Below are 27283 nucleotides of genomic sequence, written 5' to 3'. Positions count from 1 at the left end.
AAAGTTTGGAAAGCTGTGACTTAGGGGAACACAGAATTGTACAGCAACTGTTATTACCTATCGACTTTCGATGCATTTCTGCCTTCCAAATGTAAGAAAATGTGTAAAAAAGAAGTCACTTTGAAAAATGTTCTATAATTCACATGCTAGTATAGGTACCCACAATTTCGGAGATGTGCTAATAGCTTCTGCTTCTAAATTCTATATTTTGTTTCCATTTCGGAAATACATAGGAGTCCTTGATACTTATTTTTTACTCTTTATATTTTACCAAATGAATTGCTATATACCCGGTACACATTGAAAAAGCATTGCAAAATGCAGGTCAGTTATTGGCTCTGGGTCCTCGGGTTCTTAGTGAACCTACAAGTCCTATATATGCCCACAACCAGAAGTGTTCAGCGGATGTAACGATATATTGCTTTAAAAAATCTATCATAGTTAGAAGAAGTTACAGGTAAAAACGTTGGCACAAATGGCTGTTTTTTTCAACTCATTTTCAATTTTTCTTATTTACAACTGTTAGTTTCTTTAAAAAAAAACTTAAAGGATTTACACAAATGACCCCTTGCTGAATTCAGAATTTTGCCTACTTTTCTGAAATGTATGGCTTTCCAGGATCCATTATTGCTTTCATATCCATTTCTACCACTAACTGGAAAGAGGTTGAGAGCACAAAAAATAGCAAAAATAGGCTCGGTTCAAATCTGTCTGTCCCTGAAAGCCTGTTCCTGCTTTTTCGTACTTGGCTGGCCCTGAGGATCCCGCTGCCTGCCTGACATTGTTTCCTTGCTGCCTGTCACCTGTTGCTGTCCCGGTCTCCCGCCGCCGCACTTCCATCTCGTGTGGCTGCAGTGGGGAGACCGGTTCACAAGAAACTACAAGACCCAGGTGCCCCAGCGGTCACGAACCACGTGACCGAGCGTTGCGCGCCAGGAGGCGCTTTAAATCACGGTGCTGCTGCGGCAGAGCGGGTTCCCTGTTCCTGCTTTTTCGTACTTGGTTGGCCCTGAGGATCCCGCTGCCTGCCTGACATTGTTTCCTTGCTGCCTGTCACCTGTTGCTGTCCCGGTCTCCCGCCGCCGCACTTCCATCTCGTGTGGCCGCAGTGGGGAGACCGGTTCACAAGAAACTACAAGACCCAGGTGCCCCAGCGGTCACGAACCACGTGACCGAGCGTTGCGCGCCAGGTGGCGCTTTAAATCACGGTGCTGCTGCGGCAGAGCGGGTTCCCTGTTCCTGCTTTTTCGTACTTGGCTGGCCCTGAGGATCCCGCTGCCTGCCTGACATTGTTTCCTTGCTGCCTGTCACCTGTTGCTGTCCCGGTCTCCCGCCGCCGCACTTCCATCTCGTGTGGCCGCAGTGGGGAGACCGGTTCACAAGAAACTACAAGACCCAGGTGCCCCAGCGGTCACGAACCACGTGACCGAGCGTTGCGCGCCAGGAGGCGCTTTAAATCACGGTGCTGCTGCGGCAGAGCGGGTTCCCTGTTCCTGCTTTTTCGTACTTGGCTGGCCCTGAGGATCCCGCTGCCTGCCTGACATTGTTTCCTTGCTGCCTGTCACCTGTTGCTGTCCCGGTCTCCCGCCGCCGCACTTCCATCTCGTGTGGCCGCAGTGGGGAGACCGGTTCACAAGAAACTACAAGACCCAGGTGCCCCAGCGGTCACGAACCACGTGACCGAGCGTTGCGCGCCAGGAGGCGCTTTAAATCACGGTGCTGCTGCGGCAGAGCGGGTTCCCTGTTCCTGCTTTTTCGTACTTGGCTGGCCCTGAGGATCCCGCTGCCTGCCTGACATTGTTTCCTTGCTGCCTGTCACCTGTTGCTGTCCCGGTCTCCCGCCGCCGCACTTCCATCTCGTGTGGCCGCAGTGGGGAGACCGGTTCACAAGAAACTACAAGACCCAGGTGCCCCAGCGGTCACGAACCACGTGACCGAGCGTTGCGCGCCAGGAGGCGCTTTAAATCACGGTGCTGCTCCCGCGTCGCGGGATCGCGCGCGGGTAGCGCCGGGAGAAGCCCGGGACAAGGGCGGGACCGTCTGTGGCCGTCCGGGGCCGGAGGAGGCCGGGCTGGGCCCACTCCCTAAAGTCTATCGAGGCGTGTCCCCGCTCATTCAGGACCCTACTGACAAGGTATTACTGTTGTACTGTCTGGGAGACTGACTTGGCACCTGTATCATGGGAAAAAAAGCCATTACGAAGAAACGATCTATGGAAATGCAGACCAAAGGCACTAAGGTCCCCTTGCCGAGCCTGACTGCGATCGATAGGATGCTGCAGAAAACCATAGGCGTCGTTGTAACCGCCATAGAGAGCACAGAGAGGCGCTTATCACTTCCCCCTAACATGCGCCTAGCTTCACTAAACCCTTCCTCCAATGAACAGCCAATAGTCTCACCTGGATCCACATTCCTGGACTCTTATGTAGGACTTCCAGGAGTTGAGGGTAGCCACAATATCTTATTGTCAAAAAATCCTCCTCCTGTAATATCACTCTCTGCAACAAGTGCAATTAGTGCGCCACACATATCAACTGCACAGCACCAAGATACATCTGTAGAGATATATGATCCAGCAACTGATCCAGTGGCCATGGAGGACCCAGCCCTCTCCCTCTGTACGTCATTGAACAAGAGTGGGAGCCTTACTGATTTAGATAGGTCCCCACCCTTGCTAGCAAATGAGAATATCTGTCACCCTAATCATAATGAAATGAGGCCATATAGTGAGCCACCCTTAACGAGCAAAACCCCACTGTCTAAAACAACTAACAGACGTATTGCTAATCGAGTAAGAACTGGTGGGGCTTCGAAGAGGAAAATAATAGAAGCAGTACAAAAAGGGAGGGAACCAAAGTTATTTAAAACCCAAGATTTGGGAATCCCTAAGCAAAGACTGTCCATAAAAAGGATACCTGTAAGGCCCAATGATAACCAAGGGCGTCCCACTCAAATTATCACTACAGGTAGTCCTACTGGAACCATAACTCCTGCTTCTAATGAGGGTGTCTACGGGTCACTGGCACATATAGAACACATTGTTAGGTCAATGATTTTGCCAGTCCTTGAAAGGATCAAATTGGTAGATGAAAAGCTGGAGAAATTGGAACAGTTAACTCTGGATAATTTTACTTCCCTAAAGAACCTGATAAAGGTAGAAGTTAGAGGGAGACCAGAGAACTTACCACTATCCAATGTTGATTCTGCAAGCACCATAAGTGCTGGAAGTGCTGTAAGTGCAGGATTGACAGTACAATCAACAAAGGTACTAAACTGCAAAGGTCTGAATTGTAATCAACAAAAGTTAGAAAAACGTGCTAAAAGTCCAACACCTAGTGTAGGGAAGCTTATGAAGGGAAAAGCTGTTATACCACAAAGCACAGAAAAAACAACACATAAGCACGAAGGAAGTATAAAAACTCCTTTGATAACAATTGACCTACCACCAGATTCACTACCCTACACAATTGTACTCACTGGCGTTCCTGAACTGAAGAATGGGAAAGCAGAATCCTACCAAGAGTTAAAGAATAAAGTGTTATTCTGGTTGAATACGAACAGGCCGATCCCTAGATACTTAAATGGGGAGATATTGTTTGTCAGAAGGGTTGGCTGGATAGGTAGGAAGGTAAAAGTCATACAAGGAGACACGATTATAGTCAATTTCAGGGATAGAAACGTAGTGGCACTAGTTTGTAATGATGAATATTATAATGATAAGGGCCCTATTAGAATTAAAAATCTTAATTATTTTTACAGTGAGAAGGCTACCCGTACATATAAATGCCGGGCAAACACGGCATGTGAAGTTATGCCGTGGGGGCCCGACAACTTTTTCCAGATACCCACAAATAATCGCTTTTCAGAGCTATATGGGTTAGATGAGGCAAACTGACTTGAAGAAAGTTATGATAAAGAGGATGATATAATTGTCAAACCCATTAAGGCAACCATGGATGGATGTATTACTAGGGACACAGCCAAACAGGATAATAACCTAACCCTGCAAACAGAAGTGGGGAATATTAGTCCACCAATAACAAGAACTGGTGACGTAATAAATATAGACCTGAGCCAATCTGACAGCACTAAGGAAGCTGTGGTCAAATTAATTTCTTGGAACATTGCTGGTATAAAGAAAAATCTGTCTGATCCGGCATGGCATAATTATATCAGCAAAGCGGATCTCATTTTGTTCCAAGAAACATGGGGAGTGGAACACTCTTTTAAAGTAGGTTATAGGTCATTCCATATAGCAGCATCACATTTAAATAAAGGCAGACCATCTGGTGGGTTGATAATCTGGGCAAGAATCACGCTGGGTATCGACTTTACACAAGTGGATTCTAATAGCCCTGATATTCTGGCTATAAAATTTAATGACGCTAAAGGACGGGCAATGTGTATTATTAATATTTACAACAGACCCCATCCGTCAAATAAAGAATCAGATACAATAGCCCAACTAGATGGTTTTATCCGCAGTTTAGATCATAAAACTATGCTGATTATAGGAGGAGACCTTAATAGGAGTTTTGAATCCATTACGGGGTTAGATGATATCCATGGAGAAGAAGACAAGGCCTTTAATATCCCTAGCATTGACGCAAATTATACAACACCTTGCACAAATAGTTCATTGCAGATATTAAGATTGATTATGGAACATGGCCTACGCTCCTGTAATGGTCGACTCCCTTCTGATTGCCCAAGTAAACCGACCTTTGAAAGAGGTCGTTCTACTAGCCATCTTGATTACATATTGGTTTCCTTGAACCTATGGCCAATGCTCATAGATCTGAATGTGGATAACCGTATTGAAAGTGACCACTTTCCCCTTCCTTTGACTATCACTGGCTCATTGTTTATGTTCCCTAAGGTATTGATACCTAGTGATTATATTTCCATTCATGAGCCCTTGGAGTCCAACAATTGCAGGTCCTTAAAATGGCCTGCTGTAATGGGTAATGTCGATACAATTAGAGAAATCTATGTACTTTATGTAAAACTTATGTCGTCTTTAGATAACATTAATACTGAGAAACACTCGGTATCATTAGTACATAGGAATCTGATGCAGCAACTTAGGAAAATCCTCTCAAAAGAGGTCAACAAAGGCCAAGCCTGTCGGATTAACCGGCCTAAGGAGAGCCTTTGGTATAACAAAGCCTGCCGGCAGGCTAAATTAGAACTAATAAAGGCTATAAAAGGGAAGCAAATAAATATTTTGAGAGAAAAAAGAACATTTTATAAAAATACTATTTTATTTGCAAAAAGATCATGGGATGAACAAGTTTGGGTAGACTTACTTCAAGCTTGTAAATCAAAAGATCAAACGTTGTTCTGGAACCTCATAGCAAAGGGCACCAAAGAAGGTGTGCAATCCAGAGACAGTTTTCTAGAAGAAAAGGTCTGGGTTAAACACTTCTCCACATTATACTCATGTGAAGGGGAGGAGGAAGTAATAACAAATGAATACCTAGGGCAAAACACTTGTGATACTACGTTAACATTTAGCCTGGCAGATACCATACTAGCCATTAATTCAATTAAACAAGGTAAAGCCCCAGGACCAGACAAAATCCCTGGGGACCTTTGGAAACACGAGAACAATCTGTGGGCACCCTATATTAATTTACTTAGCAATGACATTGCAAGAGGTGCCCCAATTCCAGAAACCTGGCAGGGTGCAGAAATTGTGACCATTTTTAAGAAGGGGGACAGATCTAATCCATCAAACTATAGACCTATCAGTTTGATAGATGTCTTACAAAAAATTTATGCGCGTCAACTTCTCAATAAATTGAATATGTGGATTGAGGATCACTCTATTTTTACCAAATACCAGGCAGGTTTTAGAGCCAAAATTAGTACAGTAGACCAGTTTTTTAGATTTTTATGTTTAACATGGAAATACATCAATATAAGGAAATCCCATCTATACGTAGCCTTCGTGGACCTTAAAGCGGCCTTCGATTTGGTTCCCAGGGGGCAGTTATGGAAAAGGTTGAGGGATGTGGGCGCCCCTGGGGACATCTGCCAACAATTGATTAGGTTACACGAGGGTAACTATGCAAGAGTAAGGTGGGGGCCAAATGGAGAGCTATCGGAGAGAATAAATATAAAGAGAGGTGTCCGACAAGGTTGCGTTTTGTCACCAACCCTTTTCTCTCTCTACGTAAATGACATCCCTGAAACCCTCTTGGGCTGCGAGCATGACTCTCCCAAGTTGTGTGGTCAAGCCGTTCCGGCCTTATTATTTGCGGATGACACGATTTTAATCTCCCAGACACCTAATGGACTACAAAATCTTTTGAATAAATTTCGGGCCTACTGCTTGGATAAAAATCTTGAAATTAATGCTTCCAAAACGAAAGTTATGACGATTAATCCCCACAGAGGGTCCAATAAAGTCTTTAATGTAAACAAGGAAAAGATTGAACAAGTGAATATTTTAAATATTTGGGTATCACCCTCGACACTAAAATGAACTGGAAACCGCAAATAGAAAAATCGAGGTTAACACTAATACAAAATAAAGCCCCTATAATCAGGAAGTTTAAAAGTAGCCCTATTAAAGCAATATCACCTGCTATTGAACTTTTTAAATATAAAGTTCAATCAGCTACCCTATATGGGGCAGAACTATGGGGTCATGTACCACGAGATTCTTTTTCAGCCCAAGAAAACAGTTTTTTCAGGCAACTTTTAGCGATCCCGGGCTGTACCCCTCTTGTCCCGTTATTTTGGGATTTGAATATACGCCACTTGGACGATCAAGCTCATTTACGCCCATTACTGTACTGGGTGCGCCTGTGGTCAACTGATGAGCTTGCAGACTACAGAGATGCATTGAAGGAAATAATTCAAATAAAGAATGCTACTCAGTTGGTTTGGTTAGCGTATATTGAAAACTGGTTCACAAAGCTGGGCTTACGCAACTTATGGACAGATCCTGATTCACTTACCAATTCTTCCAAAAAATTGCTGAAGGACACATATTGGGATTATATTAATAATTCTGTATTACATAACCCCAAACTTGGACCATTGACCCTTAAATTTTTGAATTCTAAATGTGGAAGCAAATTTGAATATTTTATGGATGAAATTGAACCCCCTTTGGCTAAATCATTGTATTTAAAGTATCGCTATGGTATTTTGCAACTCAGTTCTAGAACATCTAAGTGGGCGCCCAATAATAATAATAATAAATCTGACCTGTGCAAATTGTGCGACATGGATGTAAAGGAGGATGAGACCCATGTCCTATTCATATGCCCTGCATATATGCGGCCAAGGATAAAATGGATCAAACCCATTTGTCTAAATTTGGGTCTTCGTCGTGTCCAGGATGGGGAAAGAATATTTAAGGGCGACACTTCACAGAGGATAGTATTTAGCCTGAGTCGTTTTCTATTTAATGTTGCGATAATTAGGAAAAGGAATGGTCAAAAAATGTAATGGTATCATCACTAAGCCTGGTTCTTAAAACATTTTTAAAATGTTTTACTCCTATTTTAAAAGGTTGGTAAACCAACATTGTGTATAAATTAATATTTAAAATTTTTATATTGTATATTGTATTTATGTATGGATTATTTGCACCCACTAGAAATGCTGCACTTTGTCATAATGATTGTTTTCATATTGTACGGTACTCTTTTATGATTATTATAACCGAAATAAAGAATTGAATGAAAGCTGTGAAGATGGTAATTTCAGCACCACAAAACCATGTGCAGGGAAAAAACAGACGCTTTCTTCTGCAACACTTTTTTCCCATCGCCCCCCCCCCCCCAAAAAAAAACACCAAACTTTTGCTGTATTTTGGCTAATTTCTGAGTCCCCTCCAGATGAATCAACAATCCCTGTGTATCTTTAAAAAATCCCCATGATGTTGGAAGAAAAGGACCCAAATTTGGCATGAATACCTTATGTGGACAAAAAGTTATAAGGGCCTAAGCACAAAATACCCCAAATAGCCAAAAAAAAGGCTTAGCGCAGGGAGGAAGGCCTAGAAGCGAAGGGGTTAATCTTTTCACAAGCCACAACCTCCAAAATGTTTTCAGTCACTGTCTAGAGTTGGTCTCTGTGATCGAAAGTCATTCTACAAGATGGCATGTCCATCAAGTGTACGTTTTATTTGATTACTCTGTAGGCATGTATATGATCGTCAGACTATAAACAACATACCAAGTAACGTTAAACTAAGAATTGTAGTCACATTATGAGTTTGTAAGTTTTGTGGTAGGCTCAGGGTCGTTCTTCCGTCTAGTTCCAGTCCCTCCGTTCTTGTGGAATCGACGCGATGGAGCCTCCTCAGCTATCGTGTACTCTACCAGCTGGAAACGAAACCGAGAACGGGAGGCCGCTGCCCTGCCAGGCAATTGGAAAACGCCCTGACAGCGAGCCAGAGCTTCAAATACCTGGATAGCAGCGACCTGAACTTCACACTCCTGGGCAGTAGTTACAACACCGTAACAGAAGCGGTCTGTACCACCTGACAGCGGCGTCTGTACTTTAAACACCGGGGCAGAAGCAGAAGTGCACTCCACGCACCTGGTATCAGCGGGATGTACTTCAAACACCAGGACAGGAGAGGCCCGTACTGCACCCACCTGTCTGCAGGCAAATAAGCAACCTCTTGCCTCGTGTGGTTGGTGAACAGCGTACATTTAATGTGACGTGGCCGGGATTCCGAGCGCATTTAGCCGTCACTTATTTACAGGTGAGGACGGTGATGGGTTCTTCTAGTTGGGGGAGGGTCTTATCTCCGAGTGGTCAACAATGTATTTGCATTGCTATAGAACAAGTTCTGTCATCACAGTAAAGCTGATTGAATTCATATAGCACCCAATCAATGCATTTCCCGAGCAATAAACATCAGTCTATCTATGTTGCGGTTTATTTTTCCGTCAAGTTGTCAATTCGCGCGCGCCTCTTTGAACCCGGGTGGCTGGCTATATGCAGTGCTGGATCTGACTCGGGGTGGGCTCCATCTTCACTACGGAATGGAGTTATTCATGAAACGGACCGGAATACCGACCGGCCCCGGCAGTACTCCGTCTCTGTGATGCGGCGGAGTGTGCGGACACCTGGGCAGAGACGTTTTAAGGCATGGGCAAAGTGGGCTCTGGCCCAGGGCCCCAGTCTTTCAGGGGCCCCCCAGATAAAGCTAGCTATATTCTGCAAATGCTTGCCCTGATGACTTTGAATAATTCTTCAACAGTCTGTTTTAAATACTGTTTCTCTTTCGTTTATTTATTGATGTGAGTGATGTGTGAAAGTCTATTACAGACATCTTGCAGGGAAATGTTGTGTTTATGTTTCATGCAACATCCATAAAGAAAGTTTCTTTTAGATCAAATCAGGACCTCATATATGAGAAATGGGAGGGTGTCACAGAGATTATTTGCACTAGAATTAGTGAGCTGCTTATGTGTTACAATATTGAAAACACACATCGCTATCTTTGAATATTAGATGTAACAACTTCAGAATTTGGTTCAGTTTGTCTGTCAACTGTCAATGACCCGACCAAAGAGGGCATGAAAGATCTGAAAGTGGATCATAAATTCAAAATTGTTCTGAACAGGGGCCCCTAAAATACAATCTGCTCAGGGCCCCCAAAATCCTTAAGGTGTCCCTGCACCTGGGCATAGCAGGGGCTCTAGCCTGCACAACTGGCATTTAGTGGACGATTGCCTCCTTTTGTTAGTCGTGCCCTGGCTTGGAGCAGAGCAGTAGGAGTTCAAATGAAGAACAGCTTGTTCCAAATTCCCAGGCATTCAAGAAAAACTAATATTTACTCAGCAGTTCACTTTTTTTTTTTTTTTGCATATTTATATAGCGCGAGCTCGACCCGAAGGTATTGGAGCGCTTTACATGAGCACCGTATTTACATTACACATTCAGGCACGGGGGATTAAGTGATTTGCTCAAAATCACAGGATGTGGACGCGACCTCGAGGCTCTAACTCTGGATTCCAGCACCAAAGTCGGCAGCGTAGCCTGACCACATCCTCTCCACTAGTTGACAAGAGAAATAAGCCTACGCAGCGTCAATAGATCTGGCTTTGGCCATCAGTCTTCTGGCTTACATGGGGTTGCTTTGTTTAGTTATGACTTTTGGGAAACTTTATTGTTGGGAAAGCTGCTATACTCTCATCAATGTAAAAAAAAAATGGTAACAAGCAAAAAAGCACACATTCCCATAGTAGTCCATGCAACTTAAGGGAACTAATTTGTGTGTGGAAGTGCTCCTTGTGAAAGAGGGCTGGCTGAAGTAATTACACATATATTTTTAGAATAATCAAAAGGTCTTGGCTAACACCAATCCCGAAATCTGATAGCAAGTTTTTGTTGACTTTCCAAAATTTTGTATGTAAGACATGCAGGTCTGTGCATGCTCTCCAAGAATGCCAGATTTATCTGTCAATGTCTGTACGTATACTCATAATGACTATTTATGCAGCACACAATAAAAACGGACCTTTGTCACATAATATGTGTTTTCTACCAGGCAACAAAACTAGATTTAATAAGCATTTAGCTTGCAAAAGGTTGAATTAAAAACTGCAAGGCTTCAGAATGATGTCTTGCAGGTAACATGGAGTTGTTTGAAGCGTGCACATTACTGAATCAGCTACTTTATCAGAATTGTAACCTGTGTCCTGCACGTAACAAAGTTATCTCTGCAAAAAAATAATCATTAACACACTAAGCTATTTTTATGAACCACAAATCTGTGGCCTACTTGTTGTGTGCTCTGAAGCTTGCCCATTAGGCCTATGTGCTAGTTAATAATTCTTAAAACCTGTGCCCTGAGATGGCGAATGCATTGCCCCAGTTAGTGCATTATCCACCAGAGTTAGATTATCACTATTGTACTCTGCAATCTACTGGATACACAGATGTACTCATTCGGGACCTTTGCTCCAATGTTTTCAGAGGGGATCCTACTGCTGCTTAATAATGGCAAAGGAAAAAAAGGCCAGTTGTGATGGGTCGATAGTGGAACCTATTTTCTGTCCTCCATGCTCAGGATGCTTTTGCATAAGAATATGGGAGCTTCTGAAGAAAAAAAAGTGACAGGCATAGAGGCAGTACCTGGCTGACCTAGAGGAGATGCGAAGGAGGACTAGCTGCTAGACCTGGATCAGCAGCAGGGCCAGAGGAAGTATGACATCAAACCCCTTTTGGGGGCAGGCACAAGCCAGACAGGGTCTACTGGCCTACAGCTGTGGTGGTGGGGGTCATTTGCCTCTGGTGTCTTAGGGTCTGTCCTACTGTGGCTGTGCAAACTGGGCCACGTACACCCATTCCCCATCTGACTCTCAATGTTAGGGAGCAGTCAAAGTCTTGTCTGGGAGATAGTGTGAGGGCAGAATATCAAAACTCAATAGTCAACTAAGACACAATAATTCACAGTCGAGCCAATTGCTTATCGTAAGTAGAGAAGTACTTTAAAGTCACAGCAAAACAAAATACCAACCAGGCTAGCACCAAAAGATGGTCTGGAATTCCTGAATACGAGTTCCTCGCAGGTGCCCCAGCATGTGGTTTCCCGCAGGTCTGGAACAACTGCAGGGTGTAGCACAGCATAGGCAACAAAACAATAGCATTGGTAGCTGGTAGGGAACGGTTGCGGGGGAGGTGGGGAATAGAAAAGAAAAAAGAAAACTTACCTACTGGTCCCAGGTCGCCAGCCGCTTCTTCTCCTCTGACTCAGAAACCAGGAAGCACACAGGCTCCCAGAATCCCCTTTCCAATCACAACACTGCATTACAGCGGCGTTTTGATTGGTTTGAGCACCGTGGTTTGGCCCTCAGAGAGAGACTGGAAGGCTGTGCATGTTCACCACCCAGGCTGTGCAATAAAGCTGGTGGAGAACATGCATAGTGCGCATGACGGTTTAGCTGGCCCAAGACGGACGGCCAAACCGTCATGCGCAGTTAAGGTAGAGCAACCACTCCTCCTCCCTCATGGGAGACCAGCCCCGCCCCGCCCTAACCTAACCTTGCTGCAACTGCAATCCTAAAAATAAAATGATAATAAAGTTCCGTTATCATTTTATGTTACCTTTGCACTGATTTAAAGCAGTGGGGCGATGCTCCTCCGCCTTAACAGAGGAGCCACCGCTGGGTGGGAATGTACTAAGCGATTACAATGCTATCAGGATCTTTGAGAGTTGTTGTGGTTTCTTATGGATTGAATGAGGTCCACTCTCTTCGCCTGTGTAAATACCAGACTAAGGATTCCACTACCAAGGGGAAAAGGGCAAAGGGAGACAAATACTGGTGATCGTTCTTGAGGAAGGGGGTGACTTGTTTACAGTCATGGAGTCTTCAGTGATACACTGAATTTTATGGAGATACCCAGTTTCTGTCCAACAATACTAATCACAGATTACTTTGATAATGTGAAACATCCGCACAATAGTTAACCTATAATTGGCTGCTGCTCATGGCTTACTAGTAGAGGAATGAGGGGACTCTGTAACTGGCCCCCCAGCTACCAGGATGTAGCCAGCAAAACAGTTTAGCATGCGTCTAGTCAGGTATTGTTATAGCACACGCAGAGTTAAGTAATTAGTTCAATCATCAGTGATTGTTTAAAGCATGAGTAGAGTCAGGTAAATACTTAAAATGCCAGTGATGTGTTACTGTCGCAACACAAGAAAGGGAAGGTTAAACTACCAAGTCCTGTCTATTAGGGTTGAGCTAGCACTCATACAGAAAGGGGAAAAGGAGGTAGTTAAAATAGAATGCCACCCTTTCCGGAAAAAACACAAGGTTATTTCAAAACGCTCTCACCCACTAGTAATGGCATGCTTCATCATTGGACATGCTTCAACATCCCTGCGCAGACCAATGCCTGGGATTGAGCAAAGGGTAAGGGGTGAATAGACTAAACACACATTTGTATGGATCCACCAAGCAGAAAAATCTCATTAAAACTACCTCAGGGATGTCCATGGTTCCTCTTTAATATTGGACCCCCTGGGAAGTATTTAAATAAAACTCAGTAATGAATTGGATATATTAGTGCCCCTTCATCCAATTTATCAGCTATTTGTCAACATGTTTCAGCCTGTCTGATCGCACCATGGGTCTGTCAGCCTTTATCAGGCCTAAGATCTCACATTTGAACCAGGCTACCCCTTGTTGTGAACCAGTATTTAGTGAGTGGAGGTATATGTACACAGTGACCTTACTTGTCACTCCTTGTACGACACTCTGAGTTTGACTGAAATTACAAAAACACACATAGAATCATTGTCGTTCTTCCATCTGAGGGTGCAATAGTGTATAAATTCAGCATCTGAACTGTATTTTCTCTGGCTTGATATTTGTAACTCAGTTAGTGCCTAGTGTGTTAACCATTATGAAGTGCCCGCTCATTTCTATTTGCAAGCACTCCATCACCAAACTAACACTCTGTCAAGGTGAGGATCAAAGGAGAAGCAAGTGGAACACAAATTTAGTTGCTTGCCCTGCTTCATTAGTACATTCTCTGGAACCAGAGTAGGGGTGGCAGCTTCTCCCTGTAGTCACTCACTATTATTGAGAGTAAAAACTTACCAGTAATAACAATGAATTCTCTCCCTTCAGAGCATAATACATCTGCGTGTTTAGTCTCAATTGCGTCTTGCTTATCTCTATGCACAGTAACCAGGCTGATTCTGCTGAAGCATGTCAAATCTGCAACATTCACTCAGTGACGCAGTGCGCATGTGGTCCTGCTGTCCCATTCATATCATGAGGGCCGTACGCGTGTCAGATCATTTTGTTTTAAGTGGGCTTAAACGATCATCAGCAATGCGAGTGGTTTGGTATGCATCAAGCAGACGTCCCTGAACAGGGTTCAACACTTATCGGAAGTGGCCCAACACATCCCCATTAAAAGTAAAGGACGCCACTCTACTTTGCCGCTCACTGCCCTCTGTAGTTCGGAATTTGTTTCTGGACCTCGCCCCATTTGTTGTCCACCAATGGGATGCTGTAGTTACTAATGACACCTTCACCCATGAGCTTGACCATGCCAGCCCCTAGGGTAGTGTCTGAATACTCACAGCCATGTTGTGACTGGATTTAAAACGAGAAGCAGCAGGCTACTTGTAAATGGTTGGGAAGAGTGATTCCTTTAAATGACGAATAGACATTCTATCAAAGACCTTTCTATTTTAGGATTACAAAACATAACAATAATGAAAATGCATATAGAGGATTTTACTTCATCCCAAAATCGATAACCTTTATATAGTAATACACTTAGTGCATATTCTATTAGATTCTTGATTTCAAGTCATTAATCCGTAAGGGTGCTCTCCTCTATCACATGCTCGTGCCATGATGTTTAAATTATTCTATTGTCAATTTTATAGGGTCAAAGACAGGGGAAATCGGATGCCAATGAATTGGGTGTCTAACTGGATGTCATCGTTTAATCCCCTTTCATGGCTACGTATGCGATACAGCCGTTTCTGTTCCTGTATTAGCAGGAGAATTTTTACATCTTTGACATTCCAGGAGTTGTTAGGTTTATCCAATACACCCCATCTGATATCATCGATTGTGTGCCTTTTCTTCCAAGAAGTGCACAGCCAACTTTGTCATGGTTTTCCTGCATCTGATATTACTTTTATGTTCTATGATTCTGATTTTGACTTTTCGAGTAGTCATCCCTAAATACAGTAGTTTGCATGGACAACGGATGAGATATATAACGTTGTCCGAGTTGGAATTAGGATTTTTTGTGTGGATCCATGGATATTTTAGGCCCACATCCACATTCTTGGTATTCATAGTCAGGGGTCACGCACTGCGTGATCCACACACATTGTGGTCCACTACATGTGGAAGATCCCACATTTCTAGTTAAAGACTAGGACCATAGTCCTGTGGTCTCGTATGTACTAGCATATCCCTGATACTAGCACTTTTCTTAAAAGAAAACATGGGAACTGTTAGGCCCAGGTCTTTTGAGTTCAAAATTACACCAATTTCTTGTAATTATTCTCTTTTCATGATCGGATGCTGTGCTGAATATAGGGGCACTAATATCCCTTATTCATTACTGGTTTTTATTTTAATCCTGCCCAGGGGGTCCAATATTGAAGAGGAACCAGGGATGTCCCTGAGGTAGTTTTAATGAGATTGTTCTGTACGGCAGATCCCTATAAATGTGTGTTTTGTCTATCCCCCCTTACCCTTTGCTCTATCCCAGGCATTGGTCTGTGCAGGGTTGTTGAAGCATGCCCAATGATGAAGCATGCCACTACTAGTGGGTGAGGGCATTTTAAAATAACTTTGTGGTTTTCACCTTTTTGTGTGAGTGCTAGGTTATTCAATAGGGAGAACAGAAAAGGAGAGGTACCTTTCTCCCCTTTTCTTGTGTGTTTTGATATCATGATTGAAATCCAGGTAGACGAAGGAAAATGGAAAAGATAACAGGGACTGCAAGCTGGAACAACGTGGTAAAAGCCCAACAATCATTGTTTCCAAGCATCAAATACTGTCTTTGTTGCTCTTGGTTAGAAATGGGGTTGTAATCGTGGCAAGGAAAAGAGCAGGAAGCAAGGTATCCCATCCACAACCCAACCGATTTCTCTGGCACCAGCCAGTTTCTCCCATAAAAATCCAGCCCCCTCACTGACATAGTGACATTCCAATAAAGACATTCGACTACGTCAGCAGAGGCCAGCCAGGGACTGGATCCAGATACCACAGGGGGTCTCTAGTTGGCAGTGGTTTACACCCTGTCCAAGTAGAGACCCTTATTTTAGTCAGGGTAAATATGTTACACACCCAAGATAACCCCTGCTCACCCCCTTGGTATCTTAGCATGAGCAGTCAGGTTTATCTCAGAGGCAATGTGTAAAGTATTTGCACATATAACACACAGGAACACTGTGAAAACACTACTAATTGACACCATACCAGTTTAGAAAAATAACCAATCTTTATCTAAACCAAACAAGACCAAAACAACAACAATCTAACATACATAAGCAGAGATATCACTTATTAAAGATTTAGCAATTTTAGTCAATAAAACTCTATGGATGCGTTGATTTTAGCACAAAGTACCTTTGATGCGACCAAATCCGGGACATAAAACATCCGTAGAGGAGGGGAGCAAACACAATGAGATGATAGACGGGGCGCTGAAACTTTTCAGACACTCATCCCCAGTCACAGATCTGGGTTGAATCCATCATCGTTCTTTGGCTCACTTCGCCACCACAGTTCAGACCCAGCCATATGCAAATCAGTCTTGACCCTCTTCCATATGGGAACAGTCCAGCCCGAACTGTCAAGCCTGGTCTTCCCTGCAAGCATCCTGGGACCGTGGGCAGGGTGCCGTGTATGTGAAAGGAAAGACATGTACTGGTGTGTTTTACATGCCCTGATAGTGAAACACTGCAAATTTCGTGTTTCATTATTGCAGGGACTACCTCTCCAATAGATCATCATTGGGGGCTGCCTTGTAACACCCTATAAGTGTAACTTTCAAATGGGAAGGGATAGAGATTTGGAGTTTGAGTTCCCTGAACTCAGGATTTAAAAACACTTCTTTCTGTGAAGGTGGTTTTGAAAATTGTATGTTTGAAAATGCCAGAGAGCTGAGGTGTGCCCTGCATATCCTGATTGCCTATCACCAGCCTGATAGGCCTTCCTGAGCTCGAGTAGTGGGAGGAGATGTCACTGACACCGGAATAGGGTTTTGCCTGTCCTCTCACAATGCTGTCTTCACCTCCCTGTAGTGTGTCTGGCCCAGGTCAGGGAAAAGCATGATCTGTGCACTACAAAGACTATCCTTTGAAGTATGCCTACTTCAAACGCAGAAAGGTGTATAAGTATTCGACATGTAACCCCACATTTTTAGGACACTCCCTGATCAAGAGCCGTTTCTGCCAAGAAGAAGAGCTGGAGAAGCTGTAGGAAGAGAACTGTCAGTCTGCTTGTTGCTGTGTTGTTCTGGCCTGCAGCTTGCTGCTTCTGTCTTAGGCAGTAAAAGGACTGGACTTTACTTTCTTGTCCTGCTTGTCAAGGGCTTGTGTTTGCCTGTCTTCTGTTGGAAGTCTCAGGGCCATCAAAGACTTCATCTTCAGCTTCCCTGAACTCCTAGGCTGGGAGTTCCAACCCGCCAAGCGGTGGCAATCCTAGTTCTTGGCCCGTGGAGATGTTTTTGCTGCTTCAAGTACTAAAAATTCATTAATCGCCATTCAGCGCCTGTTTCCCCCCCCTGCAGCAACACTGTGTGCAATTGACATAGGGCCTGTCATGGTGCTGATAAATCGCAACAGCCCGAGTCCTGGGCACCCTGTCTCCAACTCCGATACTGGCCCTTCTGTGTGGCCGAAGGTATATACAGATTACCTCTCTGCGGCTGGGAGAATCCACGCAGCACATGTTTTTCCGCTGCATCCAGGGCTCCTGTTGCACCGACTGGAGTGGGAATAGTAAATTTATCTCCACCGCAGTCAGCGCTTTCCCTACTGTTGCACAGACTGGAATAAGACTAGTAAATCTAATTCCGTCAAAGTCCAATTTTTCTTTACTGTTACACAAACTGGAGTGGGAACAGTACATTTCATCCTTCCGAAGTCCAACACTTTCCCTATTGTTGCACAGACTGGAGTGGGAATAGTAAATTTTACCCATCCAAAGCCGTACACTTTGTCTACTGTTGCACAAATTGGAGTGGGAATAGTAAATCTTACCCCTTCGAAGTCGAACACTTTCTCTACTGTTGCACAGATTGGATTGGGAATAGTTAATCTTACCCCTTCGAAGACCAACGTTTGTCATACTGTTGAACAGACTGGTGTGGGAATAGTAAATGTAATCCCTCGATGTCCAATGCTTTCCCTACTGTTGTAGATACTGGAGTAGGAATTGTAGATTTTACCCCTCCGAAATCCAACGCTTTCCCTACTGTTGCACAGACTGGAGTGGGAATTCAATTAATCAGGAGTTTGTAAAGCATGGCTACTCACCTGTGAGGGTCTCAAGGTAATGAGGAGGGGGGGTGCTTGTCCGTCTGGGCTTGGAGGTTCAGTCGAAATGCCAGGTCTTGAGATCCTTCTTGAATTGGGTCAGCGTTGAGGATTGCCTGAGGTGGAGGGGCATGGTATTCCAGGTCCTAGCGGCGAGGTAGGTGAAGGATGTTCCTTCGGTTCTGGTATTGTGAATCCGTGGTATGGTGGCCAAGGCAAGTTGGGCAGAGCGCAGTTGTCTGGCGGGTATGTGGAATGAGAGGCTGTGGTTCAGAAGTGCTAGTCCTGCATCGTGGAGAGTTTTGTAGCCATGTGTGAGAAGCTTGAAGCTAATTCTCTTTTTGACTGGGAGCCAGTGAAGTTGTCGAAGGGGTTGTGTTATGTGGATGCTTCAGAGGATGTTCAGGACCAGTCTGGCTGTGGTGCTTTGTACGTTCTGAAGTTTCCTGAGCTGTTTCTGGGTGAGACTGGGATAGAGTGCTTTTTAATTGCTTTGTACTTTTTACCCCACTGAAGTTCAACACTTTTCCCACTGTTGCACAGACTGGAGTGGGAATTGTACTTTTTACCCCTTCTAAGTTAAACACTTTCCCTACTGTTCTAGAGACTGGGATAAGAATAGTAAATCTTACACCTTCGAAGTCCAACGCTTTCCCTACTTTTGCACTGTCTGAAGTGGGAAAAGTAAATCTTACTGCTCCAAAGTCCAACTCTTTTTCCTACTGTTGCACAGAGTGGAGGGAGAATAATGCATTTATCTCCTCCAAAGTCAAGTGTTTTCCCTACTGTTGCACAGACTACAGTGGAACTAGTAAATGTAAACCCTCTGAAGTTCCACGCTTTCTCTACTGTTGCACAGATTGGAATGGGAATAGTAAATTTCCTACCTCCAAAGTCCAACACTTTCCCTACTATTGGACAGACTGGAGTGGGAATAGTAAATCTTTCCCCTTCAAAGTTGAATACTTTCTCTACTGTTGCACAGATTGGAGTGTGAAAATTAAATTGTACCCCTTTGAAGGCCAAAGCTATTCCGTACTGTTGAACAGACTGGTGTGGGAATAGTAAATGTAATCCCTCGAAGTCCAATGCTTTCCCTACTGTTGCATAGACTGGAGTAGGAATTGTACATTTTACCCCTCCGAAGTCCAACGCTTTCCCTACTGTTGCACAGACTGGAGTGGGAATTCAATCAATCAAGAGTTTGTAAAGCATGGCTACTCACTAGTGTTGCCTGTGGAATTTGGGCCACATGTGGAACAGCAAGCTAGATTATATTTGGAAAAGGAACATGATCGAGGTGTCCAAATGGAGGTTTTTTATATAAACAGTGATTTTTAATGCCAGAATATGTGTTCCAGTTGGAGTGCTCATCAGAGTGCGTAATGACTATGTGATTGACTATTTAGACCAGAATGCATCAGGAATGTTTGTCAATTGGTTAGACTCACTGGAGGGGCCACTGGTATAAGTAATCAGCAGCTGTAATGAACTGCCGATTGTACCCATGATTAAGGCCATGAAACAGAAACGCTTAAGGGAGGCACACTTTGTTTCGTGTTCCGGAGTCATTAGTTAAATTGAAATTGCAGGCTAGTGCATCTCTTTTCTCTGTTGGATATTGGAGAACATATTGATTTGTTAGCGGCATAGCCCTACGCCGTTTTAGAGACTGCACCACCTCATCAAAATTAGTACTGTACCTCCTGGAGGATTCGTAGTTGGCATGTGCTATTGCAGATTTACTACATAGAGGGTCCGTGTTGCCTGTGGAATTGGGGCCACATGTGTGACATCAAGCTGGATTATATTTGGAAAAGGAACATTATTGAGGTGTCCCAATGGAGTTTTTTTTTTAATATAAACAGTGATTTTTATGCCAGAATATGTGTTCCAGTTGGGGTGCTCATTGAAGGGCGTAATGACTCTGTGATTGACTATTTAGACCAAAATGCATCAGGAATGTTCTCCCATTGGGTGGCTCACTGGAAGGGTCACTGGCATAAGTTAACAGCAGCTGCAATGAACTGCCGATTTTACCCATGATTTAGGTTATGAGACAGAAACGCGTGGGGGAGGCACACTTTGTTTTGTGTTCCAGAGTTATTACTTAAATTGACCTTGCAGTTGAGTACATCTCTTTTCTCTGTTGAATAGTGGAGTACCTATATATACACATATATGTTTTTATAGTGTAACTTAAAAAAAAATAACCCAGAAATGTAATATAATGTAAAATAAATATTTTTAATAATTGTGTTACATTATGTTTATATGCATATATTAACATACACATAGATGTGTGTGTTCATATAAGTATATATTTGATGTAGTATTAAATATTTTCATTTATTTATTTACATTATCTTAATGTTATATGTTAAAATAATTAAGATTTCTTTTAACTACATATATATAAAAAACACATTTTATATGCTTATTAAGGATATTAGTAAGAAACAATATTTTTTTCAACATTTTTGTACTTATCATTATAATTATAGGTCTTTACACAATATTTCTGTATCTCAATATCGTTGTGTTCGATATTGTTTCTGTGATCCTGAAGAACCGAGACCTTATGGGCCTGGCGGCGCAGGATACGCCTTAATCTCCTGAGTTCACCTGCTTTGTTGAACAGAGACACGGGACACTCCGTTAGGCGTGGAAGGTTTGGTTTAGAATCGACTCGGAGATCACATGTAATTTGGAGATGGCTTGGTATACCGTAGGGGCATCGTCAGGTATATAAATGCAACAGCTAGATCCGATCAATTTACAAACTCCACCACGATCCGCATGAATAACATCCAGAGCAATCCGGTTCTGCAATGTCATGAGACGATCCGCCTGAAGTTCAGCTGTGAGATTACTCAAGGCTCCCGCAGTGACATCTATGGTAGTCTGAACAACACAAACCAATTGTCTCATGTTTCTACTGTTGGCCTTTGGGCCCCAAAAAGGGAGAAAACCTTTAAGGAAATCACCTCGATCTTGTCCTGCTGTGTCTTTAGATTCAATAATCCCTCTGCCATATCTGTTTCTGTGATGTCCCGAAGGAGCAGTGTATGTAGGAGGGAGAAGAAAGGCTATATAGCACGTTCCTGAAAAATCTGTCGGTAGCCACGTGTAGGCTCTATCGTGGCAGACAAAATACGTGCCCTGGGATGGCACTAACGGTGGTGAATTCTGAGATGTGTAAATGTATTTATGGGAACAAAAACTCTTTCCTTGTCCAGTGTCAGTAGTCTGGCCATTCATTTGTAAACAAAAGTTACCTCGATGAGGCACAGTCCAAATTGGTGGAGATTTTCCTTGTTTAACTCTATCTGTAAGGCTAGTAACGTAACGAGTCACGTTCCAACCATCGTATGCCCGTTTCTCATCAACAGGAACCCTACTATTCTCCACAATTCAAGCCATAGCCATTATTCCTTTTATCAGAGAACTATGACTAAAATCTTGCCCACTACCATATGAACCAACTGGACGTCTAAATCGGTTCTGATATGCATTTGAAAACATCACAAAATAGGCCCAAGCGGAACCTTCATAAGAAAATGGAAGGGCTAAATATGGCATCCCTTTGTCTGTGGTATGAGGCATAAGTCCACACACCCAACAGTTGGTTGTGTTGACTACCAATTGGTGTTGATGCAACAACTGGACAAATGAATTGTTAAAATATTCTGTTCTCCTGATTAGTTTATGTTGAGGAAGCGCATGTAATTGATGTGGGGAGATAGTAGAATGAAGAGGCAAGGAAATAGAAGTAGGGACAGATTTGTGCTGCATAGCATGAACAATCCAACCTACACAAGCCAATAAGGTACTAAAAAACATAAGAACACACAATGTTATGCCACATTGACTGTACACTAATTTACAATATTTCTTTCTCATCTCTTCCTTCTTATTATTATTTCCCACTTTGACATCCATCCTCTAAAATTGTTGCTCACGGCAATCTTCCTTACTCACTTGGCTGTGATTATTAGCCGTCCTATGACACTGCAAGTCCAGGGGGCCTAGCCACTATACAGGTCACGAACCAAGACTCCTACCGTGACCCTGCAACCTGGACAGAGGATACATGTCACGAAAGAGATGAAAATCTCAGGTGTCCTTCACCAGTCTAGGCCTTAAATTATATTGAGTTCTGTTCAGTACAGTTTGGTCCTGAAATAGTGTCTGTGGATCTGTAGTGTTCAATCGGAGATGTGGCGGTACGGCTTCTTGTAAAATGTCGTCATCTTCTTTCTCTGACCGAGTTACATCTAGGTGTGCACTACTGAAAGGTACAAACCGGGGGACCCTTTCACCTTCAAAATCACCTACACCCTTACGGACCCACTGGTCAAAAGGCAAGGGCACCTTTTTGCAGTGCACGCCATGGATCCAGTTCTTTTTCCCTTCGACTTTCACTGCTGTACGTGTCACCAGAAGAACTTGTCGAGGCGCCTTCCAACGAGGTTCCAAATTCCTTGTCCTCTGAAAAGTTTTCACACAGACCCAGTCTCCCAGTTGGATAGAATGACCTGGGTCTGTGGAGGCCTCTGGTAAAGCGTTTTGAACCTGTTGGTGGAGAACACGTAATTTAGTGGTGAGGTCATGTAAGTAGTCAATCAGCATTGGATACTGTATGTCAGAATACTTTTTAGGGCGAGGGACTCCCCAAACATTAGCCGGGTGCCCAAAAAACAACCTCGTTTGGGCTGAGTCCCAAATGAGAATGTACAGCTGTTCTAGTGGATAGGAGAGACAAAGGTAAAGCATCGGGACACGCAAGTCCCTTGCTAGCCCGTACCTTTGCAAGCTTAAGTTTGAGAGTGCCGTTATAGCACTCTACCAAACCCGCTGATTGGGGATGGTTCGCCGCATGGAATTTCTGCCTGATACCAAGACCGGCACACACCTTTTTCATAATTTGGCCCACAAATTCACTTCCATTGTCACTCCAGATAATGCGTGTCAAACCAAACCTAGGGAAGAACTCTTTCAGAAGAACTTTGGCAGTGGACAAAGCAGTGTTGTCTTTCAGGGGGTAGGCCTCTATCCATCTGGAGAAGGTACACACCACCACCAAAACATATTTGAGATTGTTGCATCGTTCCATGTGAATATAATCAATTTGCAACACCTCAAAAGGATATGTTGGGGGAGCAAAATGACCTGCTGGAGTTGGGGTTCCCTTTCCTGGATTATACATCAAGCAAATGATACAATGCTTCACTTTAAATTATCTGCACATTTTGGAATCCCTTCGTTCAGCCACACTGGAGCCAGAAGCTTACATATTCCTTTCGCACTGATGTGGGCTGGACCATGTGCCATAGCAACTACAGGCAGGACATAGGCATCTGGTAACAGCCAACGCTGATGTTCTGACAATTCTATCCAACATCCCATCACGTCTAACATTCCTGTACTCTCTTTCCACTTACTCAACTCTTTCTCTGTAGCCTCTCCTTGAATCGATCTCACACTTTCTATTGTATCCTCACACATTCCTTTTTCCTTGACCCAATTTGCAGGGCCCGCAACATACATGCGACTTACAGCATCTCTGGCTGTTTCTTTCTCTACCTCATCCGCAAAAGCATTCCCGCGACCAACATCATCAGTAATCCTCTTATGCGCACTACACTTTATGATTGCTATCTGGGTGGGCAAAGCAAGTGACTCAAGAAGATCAGTTACCAACTGACCATGCTGTATTTTAGTACCGTGGGAGGTAAAGAATCCTCTTTCCTTCCACAAACGACCAAAACTATGTGCCACACCAAACGCATACTGGCTGTCGGTATATACATTCACTCTCTTCCCCTTAGATAACACACACGCTCTGGTCAAAGCTATCAGTTCAGCCGCCTGAGCTGAATTATGTCTGATGCGTGCTGTCTCCACGCTTGTATGCAAGGAGGTAACAGCATAAGCTGAAGTTGTTTCACCATTAGGGAGTTTAAAACAAGAACCATCCACCCATAGGATCCCATCCGGGTCCATTAGTGGTGTATCTTTCAAATCAATCCTACCTTTTGTCTCCGCCTCAGTACGGAGAAAACAATCATGTTGTTCCTGAATACCTTTCTCCTCTGGAAGAGGTAACAATGTGGCTGGATTTAAAGTGTTACATCGTTTGATGTGTACATGACTAGCCAAGAGCGTCAGCTCCTACCCAGACAAGCGAGCACTTGTAAGATGCTGTGTTTTCGTCCTATTTAGCAAGGTATCCACTGCATGTGGTACCATAACAATAAGAGTGTTATCTAGCACCACTCCAGCAGACTGACGAATAGAAATTGCTGCTGCTGCTGTAGCTTTAAGACAACTAGGCAATGCCATGGCTACTGGATCTAATGTAGCCGAAAAGTAGGCACATGGCCGCTGCTTGTCTCCAAATCATTGTGTTAAGACTGACAACGCACAACCCTGTCTTTCATGGACATAGAGCGTGAAGGGCTTACTGTAATCCGGAGTACCCAACACAGGAGCAGAGCACAGAGCAGCACGTAAATCAGAAAAACTCTTCTGACATTTGTCAGTCCAAGGAAGGGGTTGGGGTGTGTCTTTCAAAGTGAGTGCCAACAAAGGTTTAGCCAACAAAGAAAAATTTGGAATCCACTGTCTACAATAAGAGGTAATGCCTAGAAAGGCACGCACTTCTCTTTGTGTGGATGGCACAGACATTTGTGCAATTGCTTGAATACGTTCTGGGGTCAGTCGCCTTCCCTCCTTCGACAAGAGATGACCTAAATAGGTAACCTCTTGGCGGGCATATTGTAATTTAGAAGGTGAAACCTTATGGTGAAGGTCAGACAAGTGACGCAATAGTGCAATAGTCACGTTCTTGCAAATATCCTCTGAATCAGCAGCAATCAATAAATCATCCACATACTGAATAAGGGTAGCACCTGGCGGTAAAGGAAAAGCATCAAGCTGGCACTTCAGAGCTTGGCTATAGATGGAGGGACTTTCACAATAGCCTTGGGGTGCGCGCTTGAACCGGAAACTTCGGCCTCCTAAAGAGAAGCCAAAAATATCTCTACTCTCTTCAGCAATGGGGATGCTGAAGAAAGCATTTTTTCAGATCAATAACAGAAAACCAAGCTGCCGAGGCAGGTATCATAGTTAACAGGGCAGTGATATCTGGAACAACAGGAAACTGCGGTACAACAATTTTATTAACCTCCCGGAGATCAATAACAAAGCGATAAACAGGAGGCTGAGAAGGATCAGTGCGTTTAAGAACTGTGAGAACAGGATTATTGCATACATTTCCCGTCGTCTCCTCAACCACACCCTTCTGAACCAAATCATAAATAATAGCAAAAAGCGCTCTTTCACCATCATTGGGAATTTTGTATTGAGGGATGTGTGGCAATTTAGCATTGGGCTTGAGGGTAACGACATAGGGTGGGATCTCAAGACAACCAACATCATTTGGACTCGTAGCCCAAAGTGTTGCAGGGAGAGAGAGCAATTCATGTGGAAATTGATCTTTAGACAAATACATTGGAGAAGTCAGTTTTCTGCTCCAAAGCGAGATGTACACCAGAAGGAGAACAATATATCGTTGCATGCAATCTTTTCAATAAATCCAAACCCAACAGATTTTCGCCGCAACCAGTCGTTAAAAGAAGCGGAGCTTCCAAATCATAAGAACCAATTGAAATAGGCAGAGGACAAGAGACCGGGCTATGAACTGGGGAGCCAGAAAATCCTATCTGAAACACCCATTGTAGTGACATTAACATAAGGACCATTCTGATCTACTGGAATCGATACAACTCCCTCACTTTGTCTATGGCTGTCCTAGTTAGCGTGAAGACTGTCATTCTCATCTTCAACATAGTAATCATCATTGTAATACTGTGTAGACTGAGTATTTTGCTGATCAAAGTAGTTCATAGAATGTGGATGTGGAAGAGAACGCTGTGTCTGGGGCGACATACCTCGACCTTTACCCCTGGGCGCTAACTGGGAACCACCACGACCTCGTGGAGTAGATACTCCTCCATTACGCTGTAATAAAACCGGGCAGCCATTCTTAAAATGACCTTCCTCCCTACAATAGGCGCATTGGTTAGGACCTAACAAAGGCCGCGGAATATAGGGCTCAGGCTTTTGAAACACCCTCTGAAACTGGGGATGCTGTTGAAACTGGCGCTGAGCAGAGCGAGGAGGATAAGCTTGTTGCAGAAGAACCTTCGTTTTTAATTCTTTAGTCTTTTTCTCTTGTTTGTCTTTTTCCTCTTTGTCCCTGTTTTTGTAATATTGAGCAGTAGCCAATATCTGAGCAAAAGAAGAAACAGCCCATGAACTTTCAGAGTCTTTTAATTTATGTGACAACTCGGGAGCAAATTAAATACGAATTTATCTACAAATAATCGCTGTCCACCCTCCGTAGTCATATCCTGACCACTGTGATCAATAAACGTCTCCTCAAAACGAGTGAAGAAATCGGAGACACTCTCATCTTTCTTCTGTCTACACGCAGCTAACTTATCCCAATTAACTCGTAAGGCGGGCATCATTGTTTTCATTAAAGTAATAATCCTACCAGGGAGTTCTGTAATCAAAACATCAGGCTTAGCACCACCCACTTGTGCTTTATCCGAGGCAGTTATAGCAGCCCATGTACCACCCAATTCTTGAACGTGATCCTCTCTACGAATCCGAGCCCATAACGCTTGTGGGACTACATTTCCCATCAGCATGTCAATATCGGCTAAATTCATAATACAGGCATCAACAGTCTGGGACAATTCTTTATAGTAACCAGCAGGGTTTTTACGGGGATCCGGTAAAGATTGTTAGAGGGCCAAAACATCAGATCTCTTCCAGGGCACATGTACCCATATACGCTGGAAGTGAGCGGGAATAGCTGGATTATTACCTGCTTGCGCAACCTCTTCCCTCCATATCGGAGGAACCTCTCTCATTGGGTAATGTTTCAATGTCTGCCGAACAGCAGGATCAGAATCAAGAAAAGTTTGTGAAGAAAATAAGGACCTAAAAGTAACAAGTGTCCTTACGGCGTCCTCAACCTTAGAACCCACAATGAGTCCTTTATCGAAATTAGCCTGAATATCCAACAGACCCTGGGGAAGTAAACCCAAATCCATATCCTCCCATCCTTTAGCAAGAGTGTCACACATAACATTAAATACATATCTCTGCGTGGGCGCATCCCACTGATGAAAGGTGATCATGATATCTTACACACTATACTGGGGACCCTTCTCGATCCATTTGCGAGCGAGAGAGTCCAAC

General features: G+C 43.6%; 1 long non-coding RNA gene across 1 annotated transcript in view; it reads left to right on the top strand.

The window, feature by feature from the left end:
* The first annotated feature begins 8514 nt into the window (after window positions 1-8514).
* Window positions 8515-27283, top strand: part of LOC146860842 (uncharacterized) — a 64720-nt gene continuing 45951 nt past the window's right edge. Inside the window, exon 1 of the long non-coding RNA XR_014979215.1 lies at window positions 8515-8731. This is a non-coding gene — a long non-coding RNA (uncharacterized LOC146860842). The remainder of the gene's footprint in view (window positions 8732-27283) is intronic.

Source organism: Triturus cristatus, chromosome 3_1, assembly GCF_964204655.1.
Source record: "Triturus cristatus chromosome 3_1, aTriCri1.1, whole genome shotgun sequence".
Taxonomy (NCBI): domain Eukaryota; kingdom Metazoa; phylum Chordata; class Amphibia; order Caudata; family Salamandridae; genus Triturus; species Triturus cristatus.
Note: the sequence above shows the minus strand (reverse complement) of the source record. Positions and strands in the feature narration are given on the sequence as shown.